Consider the following 12,250-nt stretch of genomic DNA (forward strand, 5'->3'; position numbering starts at 1 on the left):
AAGGCTTGCTCTCAGTCTAAGTGACCGCTTACACTGAGAGCAGGCTGAGTGCAGGTGTTTTAGAATCTGACCCCAGTGGCAAGCCTGTTTATAGATAGACCTTATACTGAAGTAAATAGCTTACACCTAGCACAAGTATTTTGGAATTAGGCAGACTTACACCGAGGGCAGCTCATTTGGGACCTGGCACAGTATTTTTTTCTCAGTACTTGATATCTTATTTGAAGAAAATGTTGGTCTGTTTTGAGAGATGACCCTGTGTTGTTTAATTAGTTTCTTACTCTAAATATTCCTTATAAAAGAGGAAGAAGTGTAGCAAAATGCTTATGTATAGCTACTCTGAGATGAAAAACAGAAGTGCATTGCATGAGTTACATCCAAAGGGGGCATCACCCTGTGGAAACTGCAGCATCCGTTCCTTTGTTGTGAATAAGGTTAAAATGATTATAAAGTAAAATATACTTATAAGAGATCCTTTTTAGTGGCACAGATGGTGTAATATATGCAGCACAATGGTTATGTGATGAAGTATGGATTGAGAACACTAAAAGAATTTTCAAGCTTAGGGTCATACTACAATAATACATACATAATACAATACATCATACAATAATAATACATAACAGAGAGCACTGGATGCACCAGTGTTTTTGCATAGTGCTCAGGACATTATGGCAGTTTTGTACCATCTAGGAGCTGCTGCATTTCATTGAAGCTACAGCTCTCAACTTCTTTGCTCAATAAACAGGGTCAAATCTAAAAATAATGGATAGAAACAAATCTAAAAATAATGGATAGAAACCCCATTATTTTACTCATATCTCTAAAAGGTACCTTATTATGAGAAATGTTACTCATGCCGAGTCTTAAAAAGTCCATATTCCTCTCTGTTCCACATTTGAAGGGCATGTTATTCATTCAGTGTTAAGAATTTTTCAAATTAATGTCACAGACACTTGAGAGAGATCTTCAGCAGTAATGAAAAAGCTTTTTACTTTTATCATATTTATTGGGAGTAACAGTTTAAGGTGATAAAAGAGAACACTGGACTTTGTGTAATCATGTAACTCGGTATTCTGGATTTGCACTTATGCAAGATCCAGTGTTTTCCCATTATCACAAAACAGTAAACGAGAAAGCTCTAGAACTATGCATATTTGGTCAATTAATATTTGGGACCTTATTTGGAGACGTTAGAAAGCTTTTCAGGAAATATATCTAATACTTTATACAATATTTTTTCTGGGTATGTCACAACTACCTACATGCCTAAAACATCTAGAAATTCTGGAAACATTCAAAAAACATCCAAAGTAGCACCAGCAGAAATAATCTACGTGCACCTGCTTTAGAGACACCAGTTTATCCCACTTACTGCAAGCATTATTACTATATATTTTGTAAATAGAATTTCCTGCAAATATTTAAATTCTCTCAGTGTTAAAACATTGTGCAATCTTAATTTTGCATTCATATTGCTGTACTACCAAACTGTATTTCTAATGTACTTATGTTCTGTATTGCATTTGTTATATATTGTTTGTTTGCTTTTAATTATTATCATAGATGAGTAACAGGATAGCTGCCCTTATGGGCCATTTTAAGACCAGCTTAATTTCCCTTCAAAGGTGAGAATCAAACCTTGCACCTTGTATTTGTGAGGTAAACATTTAAACCATTATACCAACCCCCAAACCCATGCTACTTTTCATTATTCCTTTTAATTATTGTCATTGCACTTATTGACCTGCTTACCTACAAGATTATCAAATCGCAAAATAAATAAGAATGAATAAATACCGCCTCATATTATAAAAGCAGAAAAGTGTAGATAGAGTTTTGTTAGAAAGGGAAGTCTTTTGCATATTTAAGTTTCAGACACTAAGCACACAAGTGTTAATATAATGAGCTTGGTTATAAAAAATATAATGAGCTTGGTTATAAACTTTAATTGCTACTTTCACATAATTATATACTTTAAATTGATGATAATAAGATTCGTTTGAAGTCTGACAAAGGATTGTTGCCAAAGTCTCTGAAAATAAAGAGTGGTCTCAAAGCCTGCTTGGTTATTTTTTTCTGCTTTCCTGAAATGCCTGCTGCTTGAATCGTTATTGTTACACCACACACACACACACACACACACACACACACACACACACACACACACACACACACACACACACACACACACACACACACACACACACACACACACACACACACACACACACACACACACACACACACACACACACACACACACACACTTCTCTGTTTAGTCAATGAATCATACAGGCCACCAGATTTACAATCTATGGTTCACTACTTTAACTCAGAACACAAATATCTGTAATTTCAGTTAAAGCCTTGTTTCTTGTAAAGAAAATGTGACAAATAAATGAAATGTTGTTTTCTCATGATCCTAATGATTCCTGATTTTTTCCCTTAACTGCTTCTATGTTTTATCTCTCTTCTCTAGATGAAAAGCAGGAGGATTAATTACTTTCAAGAACTTTTCATTGCATCATGCAGAAATGTGGCATACTATACCTTTCAAGCGTTTCTGGGTCCAAAGGTTCTAGATTTTTGTTAGAGTGAATTACAGTGAGAGAATTTCTGGTGGTTGCAGTTGGGCCACCTTTGCATGAAATAACAAAACACTCTGAGTGCTTCTCATAAATTATAGGTTCATAGGTTCATAGGTTCACACTAGGCTATCTGCTCTAGGGCATTTATAAGCCTAGCCAGAGTGTGTTTGGCTTTCGCCACCCATTTTAAATTAATTTTGCTTTGCCCTTTTTCGAGGTTAGTATACTGTGCCTCTGTCTAACAGTGACACAGAAGTGATAGCCGGGGTAAACCTACGATCTCCCATCCACTCATCAAGATTCCTCTTGAAAAGAGTCAATGAGGGACTCTGCCTAACTTGGACTGGGATTTTATTCCAGAGTGAAGGAAGCCTCTGGGTTATGAATCTGTCCCTCCAGCATGTCCTATTTATTTCAGTGCTGAGGTTCAAGTCTCTCGAGCGCGTAGCTCGATGGGATTTGGATTTTCTGAGGTGCAGCATTAATTCCGGGTTGGACATGGCTTTATACTTCAGGCACAAATCGCCTCTGAGCAGGCGGTATGCCACTGAGTAGAGCTGGAGTTTCTTTAACCGGGCAGCATATGGCATCTGTTTGAGCCCTTTGATCCTCTTGGTGAGGTGCTTTTGGGGTCTTTCCAGTTGCTGCAGGTGTCTGGTAAGGTACATCCCAAAAGGGGCATTGTACTCAATTATGGGCCTGATGAGGGATGAGTAAAGAGGCACGATGACCTCCCCTGATCTAGATGTGAATCCCTTCATGATTAGGTGGGCTATATAAAATGTTTTTCTAACCACTTTGGCCACGTGGTTGTCAAATGAGAGATTGCTATCAACTTGGGTCCCCAGGTCCCTAATTACTTCTTCTGTACTTAATGGATTACCACCTATGTGGTAATTTGTGGGCACTTTGTTTTTGCCAAAGGGGATGACTATACACTTTTTGGTGTTTAGCTTGAGGCCATGGCTTTGGCACCAGTTGTCTGTTTCTATGAGGCCCTTTTGGAGGATGCTTGTGTTGGCTGGAGAGTCGATTATGGCGCCCAGTTTGCAGTCATCAGCGAACTTGGTCAGCCACAGTCCTTCCGTGTTGGCCTCTACCTCCGAGAAATATATACCGAACAAGAGAGGTCCCAGGACTGAGCCTTGTGGGACGCCACTTGTAACTGGTTTGGAGTCTGACATGGCTCCAGCAATTCTAACCATGTGGGTTCTGTCCTTGAGCCAGTTTGCAACCCATCTAGTGACATAGGGGTTTATATTTAAGCTGGTGAGCTTATCTATAATGCCTGAGTGGGGTATTGTATCAAAGGCTTTTGCGAGGTCCAAGTAGGCTGTGTGGACCACCTTCCCCTCGTCAATGGCCTTGGTGACTGTTTCAAAGAAATTGACCAGGTTTAAGAAGCAGGATCTGCCTTAACAAAGCCGAATTGGGTAGGATCCAGTGTCTGTAGGTCCCCAATATCTTTATTTATGAGGTTCATGATGATCCTTTCCATAGCTTTGCAGACCAAGCTAGTCAGGCTTATGGGGCGATAGTTTCCAGGATCCGTTGAGGCACAACCTTTGTGAAGAGAGACCACTGTTGCTGTACGCCACTCTTTGGGTACATATCCTGTAGTAAGGCTGAGATTGAACAGCAGTTTTATGTTTGGGTTTAGCTCTTCTTGGAGTTCATGTAGGACGCAGCCCGGGACACCGTCTGGTCCTATTGATGCTGTGTTTTTTGCTTTGGAGAGGGCGGCTCTTACCTGAGCATCTGAGATGTCAGGGGGGCAGCACTCTGCTGGGATAGATATTTACCCTTTTGGTGGGGAGGGGGGGAGTTTGCACTGAACCTGTCAGCTAGGATGTTGGCAATGTCTGTGGATTCAATGTATTTATTGTCATTTTGGACTAATTCTGAGCATATCTGGGAATTCCCACCCAGGTTCCTAACATAACTAAAGAAAGCCTTGTGATTATCCTTAGTGTCCTGTGCAATTTTTCTCTCGAAGCTGGCCTTAGACGATTTTATGAGTGCCTGTAGTTTTTTGCTAATACTGATCAGAGATGCCTTCCCTTTTTGAGATTTTGCTCTATCATGTAGTAGCTTCCTCCTTCTATTGTATAGTTTGTTTATGGCTGGGGTCCACCAGACAGGACATCTGCCTTTGGGGGATTGGGTCTTAGTTTTATTTGGGATTGCATGATCCATGCATTCCTGAAGGTGTTCATAGAATGCGTTTATAAAGGATTCTGCGGACTGGGCCGTATTTTCCACAGGCTCAGGGGCTTTGAAGGATTCCACCTCGGTTTTGAGGAGTGTGAAATTTGCTTTAGAGAAGTTTTTCACTGTGGTTTTCTGGGCAGGGGGTGGGGTCATGATGTGAATATCCAGTGAGATTAGTTTATAGTCTGATCTTACCAATGAGGGATACACGTCTAGTCTGGAGCATGGAGTTCCCGTGTTGGTGATGATCAGGTCCAGTATGTTTCCCCCTCTTGTGGGAGTGGTAACAAGTTGTTCCATTGCATTTGAGTTTATAAATTCTAGGAACCTTTGGGCTAGGGTGTTGGAGCTAGAGTAATGCTCCCAGTCTATGTTTGGGTAGTTGAAGTCGCCCAATATAATGGTGTTTGGTCGAGTGGGGTTCCTGGGCTTAGGAGGGTGGTCTGTAGCAGGTATGCAAGTCAAAAACAAAATGAAAACTTTATGTTCAAGAAAATTAATGGTGTCTGCGGCATAGATGAAAAAAGTCCTGATTCCACCTTGATGATACAAGTTTGATTAGCAGCTTGGATACAGAAAGACATAGTCAGAAGTGGTCAGCAGTAAGAAGCAAATGCTGGCTTGGTCCTCATTCTATGTGGGAAAGACCACTAGGAGACTTAAGGAATGGATAGTGGAGCACAAATCTGATATTAGAAGGAATATAGGTACAAATGCATTGAGTAAGCATATAATGGATAATGGCCCTAGGCATTATTTTAAATTTAGAGTGATAGATATCGCAACTATAGGTGTTAGAGATGGGGACTTGAACAATATTCTGTAAATAAGAGAATATGAGTGGATTGTAATGTTAAGGGCAGATTATAAACCAGGTATTAACAGTGCGGTTAGGATAAAGCCTATTTTAATTAAAAAAAAAAAAACAGAAGAAAATGTAATAATATAAAAAATAGAAGGAAATTTAGTAGAGTTATGTTTTGAGTGAAATTAAGTATAGGATTTTAATATTTTAAGTATTTTATTAAAAGTTCAGGTGGGGGGAGGGAAGAATGTGGATAGGTTACCTGGCTGACATGTAATTTAATGATGCTCCTATTTAAATGTATGTATCACTTATTTTTATAATGCACTGAGGAAGGGTGTTTGACCCAAAAGCTTTGCAGAATAAACTTGATTTTTGTTTTGAAGTGGTTTGTTTTTATCAAATATATTTGACTATACCTGAATTGTAGTATTGACCATTTGGAGTATATAGTCTTTACTGTGAAGCCAGATATAGAAGGAGAAGTCACATATCATGCATCTTTTTAGCACTTTAACAGGTATTAATCTCTCTCTCTCTCTCTCTCTATATATATATATATATATATATGTGTGTGTGTGTGTGTGTGTGTGTGTGTGTGTGCATATACTGTCCTTCTACACCTAAAAAGTGCCACAGTTGTTGGCAAAAGCAAAACATGCTTTTTGCCAAATAAATTGGATCATGCAAAGGCAGGGAATCCATTTCTTAACAAAAGCAATGCATCAGTGTCAAATTTTACAAGGCTTTATGTATTGTCAGATGCACTCAAGCCAAAGGTGGAGCTGCAATTAACGAAACTGGAAAGCAATGTTGAAGGTACAATGCCATGAATGGACCAATGCAGTAAGTGGCATGATGATGAAAGACAAGAGTGATGACGTTCATTTTTATGCAAATGTCATGTTTTTATTAACCCAGTGAATGGTGCTGTGCAATATCCATTACCATGGAATGAGGACAGTGTTGCTTTCTTAACGGAAAACAAATGCTTAACAAAGTTTGAGAACACAAGCACCACTGATGGAGACAGAATAACTTCCAAACCATTTTTTATTTCTAACATACACAAAGATGTGTTTACTATAATAGTCATATGTTTGGAATGATGTCTGGCAGACATTTGGCAAAATAAGGGTCAAGTAGTGCATGGAATTCCCATTTCATAATATCCTTTTGATGACAGCCTAGTGGGAGGCATAGGAGATGATGGTTATTTTACGCAATGTCTGCCTAGTCCATGACAGACTAAAGGCATATGAACATTTAGCTAACAGACCAGGGTGAGCTTATCAGTAATTACAGATTTATTATTTACACACAAAATTGGCAAATCAGAGGTTACACAAGTCACAGGACAAAAAATGAGGCTGTGCTGAAGGCACCTGTGTCTCAGAATTTGTAACAACTAGCATCATACTCAGGTCTGGTAAACCACTACCAGGAGTTTTTCCTATTGTTGTATTGCTGCTGGTTGAGTCTATCTGGAAAAAGTTAAAAAGATGCACACGGATCTTCTTAGAAACGAAGATAATGAAAACATGAGGGAATGTGGTTAAATGCTTAGCCTTAGATTCTTCCTGCTTTTTGGACTGGCATGTGACAGTTTCCAAATAAACATGTGGCATGTTTTCTAAGAGAACAGATTACGGTGGTTTGGGCACATGTGCAGAAAAGCAGATGACAATCTGGGTAAGAAGATTTGGAAGAGAACAGGAAGAAGGCAAGAAGAAATGAAGGCAGCTAGCAAAGAGGAGGATGGACTGTGTGAGAGTAGGCCTGCTATAGTCAGGCATAAGTGACAAGAGGAGGATGGATTGTGTGAGAGTAGGCCTGCTATAGTCAGGCATAAGTGACAAGAGGAGGATGGATTGTGTGAAAGTAGGCCTGCTATAGTCAGGCATAAGTGACAAGAGGAGGATGGATTGTGTGAGAGTAGGCCTGCTATAGTCAGGCATAAGTGACAAGAGGAGGATGGATTGTGTGAGAGTAGGCCTGCTATAGTCAGGCATAAGTGACTAGAGGAGGATGGATTGTGTGAGAGTAGGCCTGCTATAGTCAGGCATAAGTGACAAGAGGAGGATGGATTGTGTGAGAGTAGGCCTGCTATAGTCAGGCATAAGTGACAAGAGGAGGATGGATTGTGTGAGAGTAGGCCTGCTATAGTCAGGCATAAGTGACAAGAGGAGGATGGATTGTGTGAGAGTAGGCCTGCTATAGTCAGGCATAAGTGACTAGAGGAGGATGGATTGTGTGAGAGTAGGCCTGCTATAGTCAGGCATAAGTGACTAGAGGAGGATGGATTGTGTGAGAGTAGGCCTGCTATAGTCAGGCATAAGTGACAAGAGGAGGATGGATTGTGTGAGAGTAGGCCTGCTATAGTCAGGCATAAGTGACTAGAGGAGGATGGATTGTGTGAGAGTAGGCCTGCTATAGTCAGGCATAAGTGACAAGAGGAGGATGGATTGTGTGAGAGTAGGCCTGCTATAGTCAGGCATAAGTGACAAGAGGAGGATGGATTGTGTGAGAGTAGGCCTGCTATAGTCAGGCATAAGTGACAAGAGGAGGATGGATTGTGTGAGAGTAGGCCTGCTATAGTCAGGCATAAGTGACTAGAGGAGGATGGATTGTGTGAGAGTAGGCCTGCTATAGTCAGGCATAAGTGACAAGAAAAGGTAGGAGAGTAGCACTGAACAGAAAGAGATGATGATAGTTGACACAACACCTCGACCCCATGTAAGAAATTGTGAAAAGGGGAGCTGATGATGGTGTGACGGTTTGTGTTTTGAAGGTTGTGCCCTTTTATCACACAAGTCACCAGATAGCATGGAGAGACTCACTGACAGTAATTATGCTGAGATTGACAGGTTTTAGTCTTACATAAGCTGAGATTGACAGGTTTTAGTCTTACATAAGGGATAAAAAAGTTTAACTACTACCTTTGTGTAAAAAGATTGTTTCACCAGCCTTTAATGTCCAGTTTCAAATTAGGAAAAGGTGCATCTATGATGACTGCAGCATGTATTATTGCTAATTTTTTCTACGGCCATTATCATATGATATTACCTTCAAAGAAACAAAGTAGTACAGCAATGTGGATGGACTGTTACATTTACCATATAAACAAACATATGAGTGGATGGAGCACCTCAGAAAGACATAGCATGCATTATACTTACGGAGATGAAAATGCATCGTTAATGAATACCAGCAGCCAAAGTGAAACAGAAATTATTCCATGTTAACCAAAATGTATAAGACTCATGAAAGGATGGGCAAGATGTGAAGTTTCATTATAGTGAGTATTTGCAGTTAGGAAACCTGTTATCTATATGTCAAGCCTGTTATATGGAATCATCATGGTAATGTTTTCTAGGTCGTGCACAACAGTGCTGGGGATTATACATATGAGGTACTTATGAATAAGAGTATGCAGTCCTTCGATTATCGATTCATATGGTCACAGATACTGACAAATGAACTGAAAAGTCAGGAAATGTTTATAGTGGCTGCTAGACTATACAAAATGCACTGCCGTCTCCACCCATACGAATGGCCCTTAATGTCCTTGCACTGTACCCTCACTGATTTTGCAGGACCTTTCAAAAACTCTACATTCCTAATTGCTGCTGAAATACTTTCACTGTGGCCAGAGCTTATCGGATGAGAATTAACAATCTTACAGAAGACTATTGCAACACTACAAACAATATTCTGGACTGTCCAGCCAGAATAAAGTGTTACTAATAATATACCAATGTTTTCCTGAGAAGATCTTGATACCTTTGTAAAATGAAACATCATCAAGAATGTCATGTCTGCTCATCATAATCCAACCACAAACTGTTCAGTAGAAAGATTTTTTCAAACATACAAGAAAAGTGTTAAGAGCGTAAGCCATTGCAGCACAAGTCAGACAATCTTTCCAGAAGACAGGTTATTTCATGCCGGCCTAATAGACAACAAAAAAATCAAAGATTTTAATCATTTTCCCAAATTTTAGTATTTTTTTGTTGCTAAGAAGGCTTGTTTACAGATCCATTTCTGCACAGACTCATCTCACAACAGCAAATTTACTGGATACAGAACCACTGAAAGGTATGGTAGAAGCTTTTGGAAGTAGGAAAACAGAAATGCAGACCAAAGCGAACACTTACTCAGCAACAGCAATATTGTTCCTAAATAACAACTTGGAGTACCAACTGAACTTATTGAAACTTGATGTGCAAAGAAATTGAAACAGAGCCCTAAGTGACGAATAATCCAGCATTATTTTTAACGTACCTATGATTAATACCAAAGTCAAAGTGCATAACAATAACATAAGTTGCTAACATAAACAAACAATGAGCACAATACACTTTAAAAATGAATTGCTAACATGTATTAGCCATCATTAAATAGTTTATAGTTGTTTGCAAAAGGCCAGCTTTTTAGTGAAATCTCTCAGCCACAAAGGAAGAGAATATTCTATAAAAAAAGAGGCTGCAAGAGAAGACCCTCAAACTTTAACAGACACTAAATCAGCCCTTGACATTCCTGGCAGCTCTGCAGCAGTGGAGTGAAGGATTGCAGGAGGGTGGTAGGATCTAACCAAAGCTTTCAGATATGTAGAACTGGGGTCATGTATGACAGTAAACCAATACTATTGCCTCAGAGGTGATTCAGACTTCAGCTGGAAACCATTGCAAAGAAGAACATACATTATATGAGGAAAAAGTGGAGGCTTAGCTGCTGTATTCTGAACTGGCTGTAACTGTTGCACATCTCCCAGATGCAATCCCAGATAAAGAACATTGCAGTAATCACATTATGATGTGATGAATGCATGCCCAATAATATTATGATCACCAGTAGATAGCAGGCGCCTAATCCTAGATATGTTCTTAAGATGAAAAAAAAATAGAATTAGTTGTGGCAGGTACCTGATCTTTAAGTTAAAGCTGATAGTATAGTAAAACCCCAAGGTCAGCTATCCTTTCCCCACTAGGTAGTGTCTCTCCACCAAGCAAAATGCAGAACTCATTATGAGTAATAGTTAACCCTACAAATGCCTGAACAGACAGAACTTAGCACTAGCCAGTTGTCAGCAGTCAAGGTCAGAATGTTATTTAGACAGGCCTGCACACCACCAACAGTATTCCTATTATAGGATTTGAATGAAAGTCAGAGCTGCACATCCTCAGCACAACTGGGAATGTATACCATTTCTAAGTATGATGTTTCCTAGAGGCATATATGGCAGGTGATGAATAATAGGGTAAAAGCAAAGAATTCAATGGGACAGTGTATGATAAGGTAAAGTTCTCCATGGAAAAAGTACAAAAGTCCACATTCTTGGATCTGCCTGTTAACTAGATATGATACCATGATAGAACCTTGTCAACAAGTCCAACTGGGTCCACAGGCAATGAACTGGGTCTTCATGATCCACGTAAACAAATGTTAATGACAGATCAGCTCCAACTGAAAAGGATCAGCATTTTCTATCTCTCTCTCCTAGGAGATTATATAAGACTGAGGAATGTCTGAGTGGTGTGATACCTCCTAAACCCGGACTGAAAACAACACAACATACAGTGGCTGGTCAGCCCATCATCTAAATAGAAAAACAGCACCTTCATCAAAATATTTCCACGAAAGGGAAAATTAGAAATGGGCCTATAACTTTCAAAATGGTAGCCTTGAGGCTTAACTTTCATATAAGGATGTTTGCCAAAACCTTGTTCTTGGCATTAGAAAATCTACCTTTCCTCAAAGAGACATCATCAATGTGAAATAACTGGACCAAGGATATCAAGGCAGGCAACTACCCATCTAGATGGACATTGGAGTAGCTTTATATAATCAGAGTTTAACATAAAAAGTACAAGGCACATAAAAAATCTAAAATGAAGTTATGTAAGAGCTTTATAAGCCACATCAATAAGTCTTTAAATTAAACTCAAATTTGTGAAACATAATACAGGAGTTATTTAGTAGAAATATGTACATGGTGTTGTAATGTTGCTCATAACATAATAGAGATGGTACCAACATTCACTGACTGTCTTTACTGCTTTTGCTGAATCTGATATACCAAATTTTAATATTTTCTTCAACACCACTAGTGAGCATTTCTAGATTGGATCAAGTTGGGCTGGTAAAATATGAGCTATCAAACCATGCTGTTGACTTTGTGCAAGGTATTTAGCATTAAAATGACTCCTAGCGTGACACATATTTTTCCATAACATTTGCTGGGATGGAAGTTAAGGTAACAAGTATGTAGTTGTATAGTGACTTCCTAGATAAGTCCTTGTAGAAGGGAATATCTGTCGTCTATTATAGGCAAATACTAGGCTAACAGCCCTAAAGGGCTATTTTAAGCCTATCCACTATCCCAAGATCAAAATCAAACCCTGTACGTTAAGTCTATGACATGAATACCTTAACAGTTGTGCCAAACCCAGACTTTCTTATACATGCTGATACTAATTCTGGTTCTAAGGAATTATTGTGATTTAGCCCATGGTCCCTAAGAGAAGTATGTGAATTTGTTGACACTGAGTTGAGTTCTTGCTCCTTTTTCTGTCAGGTTCCAAATAACTGAAATTATTGAATTTGAAGGTACTTTTTTAATGGCTGAAATTCCCCTTTCACT

This window comes from Protopterus annectens, chromosome 2.part1 (genome assembly GCF_019279795.1).
Source record: "Protopterus annectens isolate FY-2018-M chromosome 2.part1, PAN1.0, whole genome shotgun sequence".
Classification (NCBI taxonomy): Eukaryota; Metazoa; Chordata; order Ceratodontiformes; family Protopteridae; genus Protopterus; species Protopterus annectens.